Source organism: Canis lupus, chromosome 27 (genome assembly GCF_048164855.1).
Source record: "Canis lupus baileyi chromosome 27, mCanLup2.hap1, whole genome shotgun sequence".
Taxonomy (NCBI): domain Eukaryota; kingdom Metazoa; phylum Chordata; class Mammalia; order Carnivora; family Canidae; genus Canis; species Canis lupus.
In genome coordinates this window covers 12,153,717-12,167,316 of record NC_132864.1, presented here as the reverse complement: position 1 = coordinate 12,167,316, position 13,600 = coordinate 12,153,717, and the positions used below count along the sequence as shown (strand labels likewise).

General features: G+C 46.4%; 1 long non-coding RNA gene across 2 annotated transcripts; it reads right to left on the bottom strand.

Moving 5' to 3' along the window:
* Positions 1-10,948: 10,948 nt before the first annotated feature.
* Positions 10,949-13,386, bottom strand: LOC140618963 (uncharacterized). 2 transcript variants are annotated; one of them, XR_012018937.1, is made up of 3 exons: positions 13,268-13,386; positions 12,663-12,735; positions 10,949-11,270 (listed from the first exon to the last, which is right to left on the bottom strand). It is a non-coding gene; the product is annotated as an uncharacterized lncRNA (long non-coding RNA). The 2 variants fall into 2 exon arrangements; XR_012018938.1 differs by having other exon boundaries at positions 13,253-13,377.
* Positions 13,387-13,600: the final 214 nt, after the last annotated feature.

Sequence of the window (13,600 nt, the reverse complement as noted above, 5' to 3'; positions counted from 1 at the left end):
TATCCACTGAGGTGTATATGGCAAGCCAAAGAGCTGGTGCCCCAGCTGCACCTCAGCCAGTAACGGATGGGGTTTGGTGGGTGAATGTCCCGACTTCCTCGCTCCTTGGTTGGCTCTGGGGGACATGGCTTCCTAGGATGCCCCAGCTTGGAAATCCTTTATGGGCTGGCCTCTGCATCCTGTCTCATTTCTCTGCTCCCCATCCAGTGCTTCCTGGGGGCGCTTTCCAAATACACCAGTTCCGGTCACCTGCTGGTCTCAGCCTCTGCTTCTAGGGGAGCATATGCTGAGAGGGAGATTGTAGGTGGTAAGTAGAGAAGGCTCATCTGATGGAGTAAGGCCCCAGGAAGGGCTGGAGGAGGTTTGGGGTCAAGGGCAGGTGGGCGAGTTGCCTTCCCTTGAGGAAGACAGGGGATGCTGGAAGTTGGAGAACACAATGTAAAGATGGTTGTAGATGGTAGTAACTTCAGTAAATGAGAAAACTGAGCTAAGAACCCATAAGGAAAGAAATCCAATGGGATTGACTTCTTTACCCTCTTCTAAAAAATTGCTATCAAAGCAATGTATGTGCATAATTTTAAAAAAATCAAATAGTGTAGAATAGTGTTCTAGGGGTGAATGACAGCTCCTTGCCGCATCCCCCTCACCTCCCTGCTCCTGGCCCTGGAGCCAACCTCGATTGACCAGTTTTAGATTTTAGCTCTGGTGGGTACCCCACACCTCCAAAAGACAGGCTGATATGGTTGATTTTAGGTTTACCCACTTCAGGCATTTCCTGTTTGCTTGTGGCTCTGCAGGATGGTAGAGTGTGGGCAGAATTACAAGATGGCCCCAGGATTCCAGCCCCTGGGTACACACACCTTCTCCCAGTCATTCAATTTAACACTATTCTGTGGTGGGGGGGGTGGAGGTATGAGGGAGTGGAGCTGATATAATTAAGGTTTATATATAATAAATAAATAATTTGACCTCAAGATGGGGAGATATCTGGGGGGTGGGGTTCTGACCTAAACACAGGAGCCCTTTATATCTGGGTCTGGGGGTCAGAGACAGGAAGTCAGAGATTCAAGGGACAAGGGAGATTTGATGTTTGAGAAATATTCCACTGCTGGCTTGAAGATAGGGCCACATGGCAAGGAAACCCAGGTGGCCTCTGGGACCTAAAGCTAGTCTTCAGCTGGCAGCCACATAAGGACCTCAGTCCTACAACCTCAAGGGACTGAATTCTGACATAGCCGTGTGACCTCAGTAGAGGTCCCTAAGCTCAGATGACAGCGTGGTTTTCATTTCAGCTTGGTGAGATGCCAAGCACAGAACCCAGTGACACTGTGCCCAGACTCTGACCTGCAGAGCTTTGAGCTAATAAACATTGTCATAAGCCACTAAGTTGTGGTAAAGTTTTACACAGCATAGATAGCGAGTACAGCCAGTGTGAGGTGGCGTGAGGATTGAAGCTATGTCGCACCACTCGTCACCATCCTGTGCCTTCTGTCAACTTGCCTTCACTGCCTTAGACTCTCCACTGACCACCTGAGCAACTCCAAACTATGACCTTCCATGGCTTTCCTTACTCCAGCCACCACAGACAGTACCATCTTGGCTCCCTATTTTGTAAGCTGCAGACATTTTCAGCTTTGTGGACCATGTGGTCTCTCACAGCTACTCTGCCATCATAGCGAGAAAGCAGGCACAGACAATATGTAGAGAAACAAGTGTGGCTGTGCCAATAAAACTTTATTTACAAAAGTAGGCTGTGGGTCCATCTGCCCTGCAGACCTCATTCCATCTCCCATTCTCTGTCCAATGGCTCACTCCTCTCACTGGATCAAGGCTCCTAACTTTGGCATTCTCTTGGCCCAATCCTTAGGAGTGTATTTTCAATTTCTAAAAAGCAGCTTGATGTGTAGTAATGGGAAGTCTTGGGAATATCCAGGCTTATCTCTGCTTGTCAGTGACTTTTAAAACAGTTTGCTTCTATCCAATTCCATTCAAGTGAAAGGAAGAGACCCCATCAAGGATGAAGATGGAGACCCAGATCCATCCTTTATAAACAAGTTGAGGCCTGTACAGCCCATGCTTTGCAAGTCAGGGGTCACAGCTGGAAGCATTTTCCTGGGAAATTCAAAGTTGTCAAAGGCATTTATCCGGTATTTTATTGTAATTGGTTAATTTATGCTTTATTTACCTTTTGGATATGATCTGAAAGTTAATGCTGGGGTAACCGCTGCCTTTTTCTGTTCTGTGTTGTCAGGAAAATGTATGTCTCTTTAGCTTAACATTTTTAAAAAATGAGAAATGGAGCTTTGGAATAAATTTTCCACCACTCATGACGAGGAGCCTCCAGGCACCATGGTCTGTGTTCTTTTAAGTCAAATAGAACTAGTTTCAGCGGAGAACATTCAAATGTTTCACTGTAGGCTGCAGAATTTGGAACTAATCTTCCAGGATGAGCGTTGCTGGAAGTCCATCCAGGAGCGATTGGTTGGAAAACGCAGATTCCTAGGAGGAAAATAATCGAGAAACCCAGTAGCATGGCTGCCTTGCTGACCGCCTGCGCCCAGGCCTGCACTTCTCCCTGCACGTGGGTGCACATATGGGATATGCATCCCGTCCCGCCTCAGTCAGGCAGCTGCCAAGTAGAATTCACATTTAAAGCTGCTCATCATTTCCAATTGTTCTCCAAATAAAACAGGCCCCAGAGCTGAGGCAAATGCCTTCGAAGGCATTTTTCTACTGGATATGGGTCCGGAATAGGTAATAAAGAGAAATCTGCACCTCCAAGCACATCTTGGAGATAGCTTTTGATTCAGACCAGTCGGAAGCCACTGATACGCACAAAATAGAGCAGGCTGGACCAAAAACAAAGTTGGTGTGCTGCCTCGGCTAGCTTTACCAAGGATAGTCCTCTCCTGAATTTGTCATTTGCCACCTGGTGATAGAATGCAATGGCTCTCTTTTTCCTCTCTCTCCTCCTCCCCAGCTCTCAAGCTCTCTCTCTCCTCCCTCCTTTCCTCCTTCCCTCTTTCCCCCCTCATTCAGCTACAAGCCTTTACCTTAAAAAAAAAAACCAAAAAACTTCTTATCTTGTAATGATTGTAGACTCTACAGTAGGTTGCAAGAAATAGCATAGCTAGTCCTCTGGACTGTGCACTCAGCTTCCCCCGAGTTAGTCTTACACAACAGTGGTACAGCAACAAAACCAGAAGTCCACCAGGCATAGCGTGTGTCCAGTCCTATGTTGTTAAGTCCTTCATCTTTGAATGCTCCCTTTTTTGTATACATTTATTACATTTTTGGCATTCACAACTTGCTCAAAGAACACACACCAAGTATTTTTATGATTCCAGAGAAGGGCCCGCTCTCTTCTCCATCAGCTCCCTCCCATAGCATCTGAGTGGACCTAGGGCCCCCTGCCAGGCATGCCCACCGGGGAAGGGGTTGTCTGGAGCCCGGCTTCCTGACCTTGCTGGCCATCTTGGGAGGGGCTTTCACGCATCTCATCTCATTCAGTCTCCACTTATTTTCATTTAATAAGCAGAAAGAGATGAAACCTAAATGAGCCCACCTTGCTCCTGGTGAAAAGCTCTGGTTACAGATTTGATGAGAAAGCCGTTCAAACCCTGGCCTGAAATGAGTTTTGTGGGCAATGTGCGCATGTCAGTCAGGCGGGCAGTCTCCCGTGACATGGGTAATTGCAGTCAGGGGAAGCTCAGACCGGCCCTGGGGTCAGAGGGGGATGTGCTTGGAAGCCAGGAGGTGGCCGTGCGCTCTCAGCACTCACACTGAACATGCCCGTGATCAGATGTGTGTGGGCTTTCCTGCCACCGAGCAACTCTCAGATGGCAGCTGGGGGTCCTACGACTTTTTTTTTTTTTTTAAGATTTTATTATTCATGAGAGACACAGAGAGAGAGGCAGAGACACAGGCAGAGGGAGAAGCAGGCCCCCTGCAGGAGCCCGATGTGGGCCTCGATCCCAGGACCCCCAAGATCATGACCTGAGCTGAAGGCAGATGCTCAACCACTGAGCCATGGGTCCTACGATTGAATTGAATTCTGACACTGGCTTCCTGGAGGTAATGTCACCCCCACAGGTTAAGGGCTCAGCCACCCAAAAGGCTGTTGCCACTTCAGACACTGGTCACAGGTCCACACTGTCCCCTGTGCTTCTGACCCACAGGCCATAAACCAGAGGTTGCCACGACCTCCTCCTTGGGTTCAGTTAATTTGCTAGAACAGCTCACAGAACTTGGGAAAATAGTTTCTTGACCAGATCACTGGTTTCTTATAGAAGGCTATAACTCAAGAACAACCAGAGGGAAGAGAAGCAGAGGGTGAAGGCTGTGGGAAGAGATGCAGAGCTTCCAGGCCTTTCTTGGATGTGCCACCCTCCCGGCACCTCTGTGTGTTTACCAGCCTTGAAGCTTTCTGAATGCCATCTGTTATGTATTTTTATAGAGGCCTTGCGTTGTAGCCACAACTGATTAAATCATTGGCCAGTAGCGATTAATTCAACCTCCAGCCCCTCTCCCATCCCGGCGGGGTCAGTACTGGGGTTGGCCACACTGGTACCCAGCCCTGTCCTTAGGGCCTTTCCAAAAGTCGTCATGTTCACAGACACTCAGATGTGGTTTAAAGGGCTTGCTAGGAATTGCAAGAGACACCTTTATCTCTCTTACCACCTAAGAAATTCCAAGGGTTTTAGGGGCTGTGAGTCAGGAACTGGGATGAAGACCAAATATATATTTCTTATTGTAAATCATAATATCATGCGATAGAATCCACCTCTTACATTCTGGTGAGGAAAAGGTGGGTCTGTGAGTGCTCAGGAATCTGAGTGAGTGGGCAGCTTCTGGCTCTTTTGACCTATAGCACTGAATCTGCTTCCAATTCCTCATGTTGGAATGAGGTGTGGGGCCGTTGGTGAGGTGACCCAGACTCAGGACTGGACCTGTCAGTCACGGGGATTCAGGGAAGGTGCTGGGCTGCTCTCGGCTCTCTTTCCACCATCTCTGTGGTTTTCACAGAATTAGCTGGAATTAGCAGGGCATGAGAGGAGCGCATCTTTCATCCATCTCTCTGCAGCTCAGGGGGCTTCTGAGCAGATGGGCAAGGATGGTCTGGAGAAGACTACAGGACTGTATTTGTCCCAAATTAACCTTTCTGGAACATTTGGATGCAGTGGGTGAATGGACTTGAGGTTTTCTTTCTCTGGAACAGACATATATGAAAATGGAGGAACTTGGCTGCTAGGTGCTTAATGATCTGAAAACAAGCCTTGGTGTTTTTCTTGGCTGGGGTAGAGAGAATGGTTACCTTGATTGGAGCTGGACTTTCTGAGGCACATTTCAAGTAAGACTGCCTTTGTTGAGGTGAGGCAAAGTTCTGGAGGACAAATTTTTTTTAATTAAGTTTCTATTCTTAATTCTAGTAGGGTAAACATACAGTGTTATAGTAGTTTCAGGTTTATTTTGTAAATAATAAATCCTTCTGTACATCACCTGGTGCTCATCACAATGGGTGCACTCTATATCCCTATCACCTATTTCCCACATCCTCCCAACTCCCCTCTGGAACCATCAGTGTGTTCCCTATAGTTAAGAGTCTGTTTCTTCAAACAATCCAATCATGAAATGGGCAAAAGACATGAACAGAAATCTCACAGAGGAAGACATAGACATGGCCAACACGCACATGAGAAAATGCTCCGCATCACTTGCCATCAGGGAAATACAAATCAGAACCACAATGAGATCCCACCTCACACCAGTGAGAATGGGGAAAATTAACAAGGCAGGAAACAACAAATGTTGGAGAGGATGCGGAGAAAGGGGAACCCTCTTACACTGTTGGTGGGAATGTGAACTGGTGCAGCCACTCTGGAAAACTGTGTGGAGGTTCCTCAAAGAGTTAAAAATAGACCTGCCCTACGACCCAGCAGTTGCCCTGCTGGGGATTTACCTCAAAGATACAGATGCAGTGAAACGCCGGGACACCTGCACCCCGATGTTTATAGCAGCAATGTCCACAATAGCCACACTGTGGAAGGAGCCTTGGTGTCCATCGACAGATGAATGGATAAGGAATATACTGGAATATTACTCAGCCATTAGAAACGACAAATACCCACCATTTGCTTCTACATGGATGGAACTGGAGGTTATTATGCTGAGTGAAATAAGTCAATCGGAGAAGGACAAACATTATATGGCCTCATTCATTAGGGGAATATAAAAAATAGTGAAAGGGAATAAAGGGGAAAGGAGAAAAAATGAGTGGGAAATATCAGAAAGGGAGACAGAACATGAGAGACTCCTAACTCTGGGAAACGAACAAGGGGTGGTGGAAAGGGAGGTGGGCGGGGGGTGGGAGGGACTGGGTGACGAGCACTTAGGGGGGCACTTGACGGGATGAGCACTGGGTGTTATGCTATAGTTGGCAAATTGAACTCCAATAAAAAAAAATTTTAAAAAAAGAGTCTGTTTCTTAGGGATGCTTGAACATCTGCCTTTGGCTCAGGATGTGATCCCAGGCTCCAGGATGGAGTCCCGCATTGGGCTCTCTGCATGGAGCCTGCTTCTCCCTCTGCCTATGTCTCTGCCCCTCTCTTTTGGTCTCTCATGAATAAATAAATAAGTCTAAAAAAAAAAAAAGAGTCTATTTCTTGGTTTGTCTCTCTCTCTTTTCCCTTAGTTCATTTGTTTTGTTTCTTAAATTCCACATATGAGTGAACTCATATGGTATTTGTTTTTCTCTGAATGGTTTACTTCACTTAGCATAATACTATCTCCATTCATGTTGTTGCAAATGGCAAGACTTCATTCTTTTTATGGCTGAGTAATATTCCATTGTATATATAAACCACATCTTTTTTTTTTTTAAAGATTTTATTTATTTACTCATGAGAGACACACAGAGAGAGGCAGAGACAAAGGCAGAGGGAGAAGCAGGCTCCCCACAGGGAGTCTGACGCAGGACTCGATCCCAGGACCCCGGGACCAGGACCTAAGCTGAAGGCAGATGCTCAACCACTGAGCCACCCAGGTGTCCCAAACCACATCTTTATCCATTCATCTATCAAAGGACACTTGAGCTGCTTCCATCTTTTGGCTGGATATGCAAATCTAGTAAGTAACAGCTGTGAACAAGCCTGGGGTCTGGAAGGAAAAGTTCTGGCTAGTGGCTAGAGTCTAAGACCACAGAGCCTGTATCAGAGGAGTGACAGACTTGAAAATACATCAAAGATTCAAAGTCAGTGGGATCTACAGCTCTGTGACCTTGCATGAGTTACTTAACCTCTCTCTTTCCTCATCTGAAATGGGGTATGAGAGGCAGAGTAATCCCCCACCCCAGATGCTTATGTCCTAATCCCTGGAATTTGTGACCATGTTAGATAACATGGTGAAGAGGAGTTAAAATCACAGCTAATTTGAAGATAGATTATCCTGGATTATCTGCATGGACCCAATGAAGAAGGAGTCAGAAAAAGAGATTGGAAAGAATGATGCGGAAAGAAATCAACCCCCTGTGGCTGGCTTTGAAGATGGAAGAAGAGGCCATAAACTAAAGAATTCAAGTCTCATCTTGAAGCTTGAAGGCAATGATATGAATTCTCTCCTGGAGGCTCTAGGAAGGGATGCATTCTGCAGACACTTTTTAAAAAAAGGTTTGTTTATTTATCTGAGAGAGAGAGAGAGAGAGAGAATGAGCGGGAGGGGTAGAGGGAGAAAGAGAGAGAGAATCTGAAGCAGATTCTGCACTGAGTGCAGAGCTGGATGCAGGGCTCAATGGCAAAACCCTGAGATCATGACCTCAGGTGAGACCAAGAGTCAGACGCTTAACTATGTCACCCAGGAACCCCTCCACAGACACCTTGATTTTACCCCAGAGAGACCCATGCCAAGCTTCTAACTTACAGAACTATAAGATAATACATTTCTGTTGTCTTAAGCTACAAGTTCATGACAATTTGTTACAGCAGCAAAAGGAAACTAATACATGGGGACAACATAACACCTACCTCCTGGGGCAGCTTCAGAGAGTGGAGAATTATTACGTGACAAGTACTTAGAGCAGTGTATGGCTCAATACGATGATGATGATGATGATGCAGAAGAAGATTGTTACTACCATCATTGACAAGAATATGCTTATCTTGAGTGATGCCCAGATTTGGAATGTTAAGAGGAAGGGAGACCAGAGCAGGAAGAGGGGTGCAAATGGAGATCCAAAGGATGCAGGGTCTGGAGCACGGGAGGGAGAGCAGACAGTGGTGGTGACTGCCATCCCCCCCCCCAAGGTCAAGGGGTGTAGAAGGCAGGATAACAGAGACTGGAAAAGCACCTCTCAGCTCAGCATGGTGGAGAGAGCCCTCCCTGGACCGGGACTGGAGCCATGCTGCAGCTCTAAAGCTGGGCTGATCAGCCTGGCAGCCACCAGCCAGCCACAGGTGGCTATGGATCCCTGGGGATGAGGCTAGTCTGAATCTGATGGGCTGCACTGCAAAGACACACTGGATTTCCAACACTCAGGACACAAAAAGAATGTAGATGACTCATGAATAATGGATATATTTTTAAAAGATTTTATTTATTTATTCATGAGAGGCACAGAATGAGAGAGGCAGAGACAGAAGCAGGCTCCATGCAGGGAGCCTGATGTGGGACTCAATCCTGGGTCTCCAGGATCACACCCTGGGCTGAAGGTGGCACTAAACCGCTGAGCTACCCAGGCATCCCAAATAATAGATATTGATTCCATGTTGAGCTGGTAAGATTTTGGATAGCCCGAGGTACAACAATTTGTTAGATTATTTAGATTAATGTTAGATTAATCTAATCTAACATCTAACTAATGTTAGATTTGTTAGATTAATCTCACCTATTTCTTTTTACTTTTTAAAGATGCAGCTACTAGGAAGTTTAAAACTGCATCTGTGGTTCGTAGTAATGCTATGTGTGTGGGTGTCCCCTCTGGGTTGCTGGCACCTGTTTATAAAGCCAGGTGACCTCCAGGGACTGCTTAGGGCATCTGGGGTTTGGGGACCAGAAAATTGCAGGGAGCACAGATAAAGCTATGTCATCAGAAAGGCACATTGTAAGAAGGGGCATCCGGACGGAAGCCAAGGCCAGGACTGCCTTTTGGGGAAAGTAAGCAATGCAAGCCAGGAGGGCGATGGGGCTCAGGATCATTATTCATGTTCTCACAGAGACTCGGGCAATTTATAATCCAAGGAGAGGGAACTAATGTAGAGGGAGAAATGAGATCGACAGCAGAGAGGGTGAATTGATGGAGGAGCCCTCATCAAGGGAGGCGAGAAGAAGATTTAAGAGCTGGGCAGGATTGACCTTGGAGGAGCCAGGAGAGGACAAACAGGTGAGAGATAAATTAAACAATCAGCACACTTAACCAGAACTGTGCCTCGCAGCGCAAGTGAAATAGAGTGAAATAGATTTGGATGAGACCACTCACTGGGGCTGTGAAAAGTCAGGAAGGAGATGGAGGAGGGGAGTATTTGCTGCAGGAGGGAACACCAGCTGGTGAAGGAAAATCCGTGCGGTCGGGCAGGGCACACAAAGGAGTGGGATGTACAGGCCCTATGCACTAGGAAAGGTCTAGAAAAAGTCACCGCAATCCCAACTCCAAAGAAATGCAAATCAAAGACAAAAATAAGCATGTCTTGCTCTCTGATAGTAACCAACCTATTTCTCCAGGGTTTGCCCTGCTGATGCAGCAAGGATTCATGCCCTCTTCATTCTCCCCTGAATCTCTGGGGGCTGGAGCAAGTCCTGATTCCAATACCAGGCAGGAGAGGTACACCAGAATCCAACCCCCAGCCAACACATGGAGAGAGATTTGGGTCTCCTCTTTGAAACCTTACATCCAGGGATGCCTGGGTAGCTCAGTCCATTAAGTGTCTGCCTTTGGCTCAGGTCATGGTCTCAGAGTCCTGGGATGAAGTCCTACATTGAGCTTCTTGCTCAGCAGGGAGTCTGCTTCTCTCTCTCCCTCTGCCTCTCCTCCTGCTTTGCTCTCTCTCTCTTTCTCTCAAATAAATAAAATCTTTAGAAAGAAAGAAAAAACCTTACATCCTGCCTCACCTCTTAAGTGTGCCCTGAGAAATCATTTCTCCTTTGTCGTCTCAGCTTCAGACAGAAGCTGGGACACATTGCCTTCCTATTTTTTTGACCTTCCTATTTTTTGAAGCATGATCTGCTTCTCATGAAAACAGGTGTCTGCAGCCCACCTGGAGGGAGGAGGGGCTACGCCCGTAAACCTTGGGTTTATCTAATGGGATAAACTGGAGGCCGCACAACCTCGAGTGACTGGCTCTCCCATCCTCCAAAGTCTGTCTCGGATCCCCTTCCAGCCTGCCGGTTGTTCCCCTTCATATGCCCTTCATTCCCAGCCTCAAGTCCATCCTGCCTTCCTCCACCAAGAAAGACAGCAAGGAGGCAAGAAACACCAGCCCTCTTTCTTTCTGCTCTTCAAAAATCCAAACCCCATCTTTCTCCTGTTGCCACCAAATCGGGGACAGTCTGTGTTCTCTTTCTGATTTCTGGCCCATACCTCTGGCAAAGATCTTGGCATTCCAGGGGCCAGACATGGGAGGTTTCTTTTCCCCACCTCCCCACCACCAACTTAAAAAAAAAAAAGTCAGTCTCCGAAGTGTTGATTTTCCTGCTATTTTTAAGTTCAATCAGATTGGATTTCATGACAGGAAATACCTTCCCATTTTCTCCCTCTCTCCCCACTGTCTGCGCTGCACTACAGAGGTCCACAGACTAACTGAAACAATATAGGATTTGGAGCCAAGCGTCTAGAATGAGGACGTTTGAGCACAGGCTCTTCTCTCTCCAAATAAACCTCAGTGCCCCCAAATGGAAAAACCCAGCTCTCAGAACACAAGCTGTTGGCAGCTCATCTGAGTGAATAAAAGGACGTCTTTTATTTTGCAAAGACCACATTCTCTTAGAGGGTGACTCTATCCTCCTGTGGGGCCACTGTTTTTAGTTGGACGCTGGGGGAACAAAGGACAATCCTAGCAGCAACACCTGCATTTGTAATTGTAATTGTCGATGGGTTATCTCAAAGGCTCCGATGTGCCTTAACCCCTTGAATCCTAAGACTGCAAGGAAGCTGGGCCAGGGAGAGGTTAAATGCACAGCCTCACAAGATGGCAGGTGGCAGCCAGCCATGGCCTTGGAGCTCAGGGCTTCTGGTCTGTGGCTCACGTGCACACTTCCTCCACCAGCCAGGGCCACCTCAACTCCTGCATTGGAGAGGAAGAAAGGAGAACATCTTAGAGACCCGGCGTGTGGAATCTGGGCTGAACACTCGGGCCCAGATTCCCCCGGTAGTTCACTTAATCATATTTTGGTACTGCTAAACTCCAGTTTAGCCCAGAGGCATCAACAGGCAGGGATTGCCAACTGGCCTTTGCAATGTTTGCTTTCCCCTCCTTAGTTGCTGGCTCTGTGTATGGGTGGGATATCCATTTTAGATCTTGGCTCTGGCTCTCTGATGTGAGGATAAATCTAGTGTGTTTTTATCTTTACAGGAGGGATAGGGCTGCGTTCTTCTTACCAACTGGCCAGGGCTTTACTTAGGAATAAAGCACGTTGAGCATCTGATAAACCCCCTACATAATGTGCAAGGCACCCTGTGCTTCTCTGTAGGAGGTGAGGTGTTTATACTCCAGAACTGCTGACCCATCGCTGCAAATTTCCCATGTCCTGCTGCATTGAGGCCCTTTCTCCTCCGACCATCTGCTTGAATCAAATCTTGTCCTTGCTAATGAAGCCAAAGGAAGTCCCATATTTCTCATCTGTCTGCTTCTTCCGAATGGCTGATTCTGGACAGTTCTGGAATGTGGACTGTGCCAGTGCTCTGGGCCTCCTTGCAGCTCACTGTCCTCCATACCCACCTTCTCCCAGGACAAATACGCCTGACTCTTTGCCAACCTCCCCTTCTCTTTGCCACATGACCTTGCCTTCAGGATAAATATCTCTGGATGACAAAAGACTGATGCCTCTATAAAGACTTCCCATAGCTCACATGATGTCTCCTTTGTGGGAAGTCGTGTTCTACCTCAGGGCAAGGCTCATTGAAACTATACTGCTCCTTGTTGAGACAATAGTCCCCCAACCACCCCAAAGCTTTCAAGAAATCAGGAATTCTGAGCTGCTGGTTGTGCCTGCTTTCCCACTGAGTTTCTGCTCCGAGCTGGCTGCCACTGAAGGCTGCTTGGACTGAGTCCAGATTGGGGCCCAGATCTTGGGCATGCCAGCTCCTTATGAAAGGGTATCCCTAGAAAGGCTCTACAAGGCACAGTCCCTGATTTCCTAATTCGGAGTCAGGAACCCCCACCCCATTAGCCTCAACTCTACTTAAACTTCCAATGACACACACAGATTGGACAGGTTGGTCTGCCATCATGTAGCCTGGTCCTTAACATCCAGACAGGGAGTTGGGGCCATCGTGTCTCCATTTTTCTCTGGAAAATGTCTGATGTACGTTTCACCTTACAGACTATCAGAAAATTCCCTGAGGGCCTTTGTGATACTGAAGGACCAATTGTATGGGCAGGGGAAAGGTGCCACCCTAGTGCTGGGACGGGCATTGGGGCTCAGAGATAAGATGCAAGAGAGCAGAAAATACTCACCAAATTCCTCCGCTTGCCTGAAGTGTCCTTTGGGAGCTGGATTCCGTAGGAAAGCAGACTCTGCTTCCACCCCCTGAAATATTACATGTCCCTGATCAGTTGTATAATCATTTCCTGATTACAAAGCTCATATGTGCTCATTGCAGAAAATTCAAAGAGCAGAATGGAAGGGAGAGAATGATAAAACGCAGCTAGAAGTTCCCCATCTATCGCCCCTCCCCTTAGCGATACCCACTATTAATTTTTTTCAATCAAAGGGAAATTCACATGACATAAAATTAACCATTTGAAAGTGAACAATTCAGTGGCATTTTGCACATGTCCAGCGTTTGCAACTGACACCCCTATCTAGTTCAAGAACATTTCCATCACCCCAAAATAAAACCTTGTACTATTAATACTGATATATTTCCTTCTGGCATTTTTCTACTTTAATACAGTATTTCCAAATTGTACCCTAATTTTGTCCCTTGGTTAAATTTTATTTTATATCAACATTACTGGACTATAATGTACATACAATAAGATATCTAACTTAGATGTGCAGGGTGATGGGTTTTGACAAATGTGTATGTTACAAATGTATACACCTATGTAATCTCTACCCCAGTCAAGATGTAGAGTATTTCTAGCACTCTAGAAAGTTCCCTCGAACCCTTTGGGAGGGTCGTATTCTCCTTTCTCCATCATAGGCAACCACTGTGTTCATTTCCATTTCTATTAATTCTGAAGTTCTAGAGCTTCACATAAATGGAATCATCCAGTGTGTTTTCTTTCCTACCATCTTTTCAGTCAGCACTACCTTTCTTAAAAAATATTTTATTTAGAAAAGAAAAAAAAAGAAAGAAAGAAAAAAAAAGAAAAAATTTTTTATTTAAATTCAATTTGTCAACATACAGTACAACAACCAGTGCTCATCCCATCAAGTGCCTTCCTTA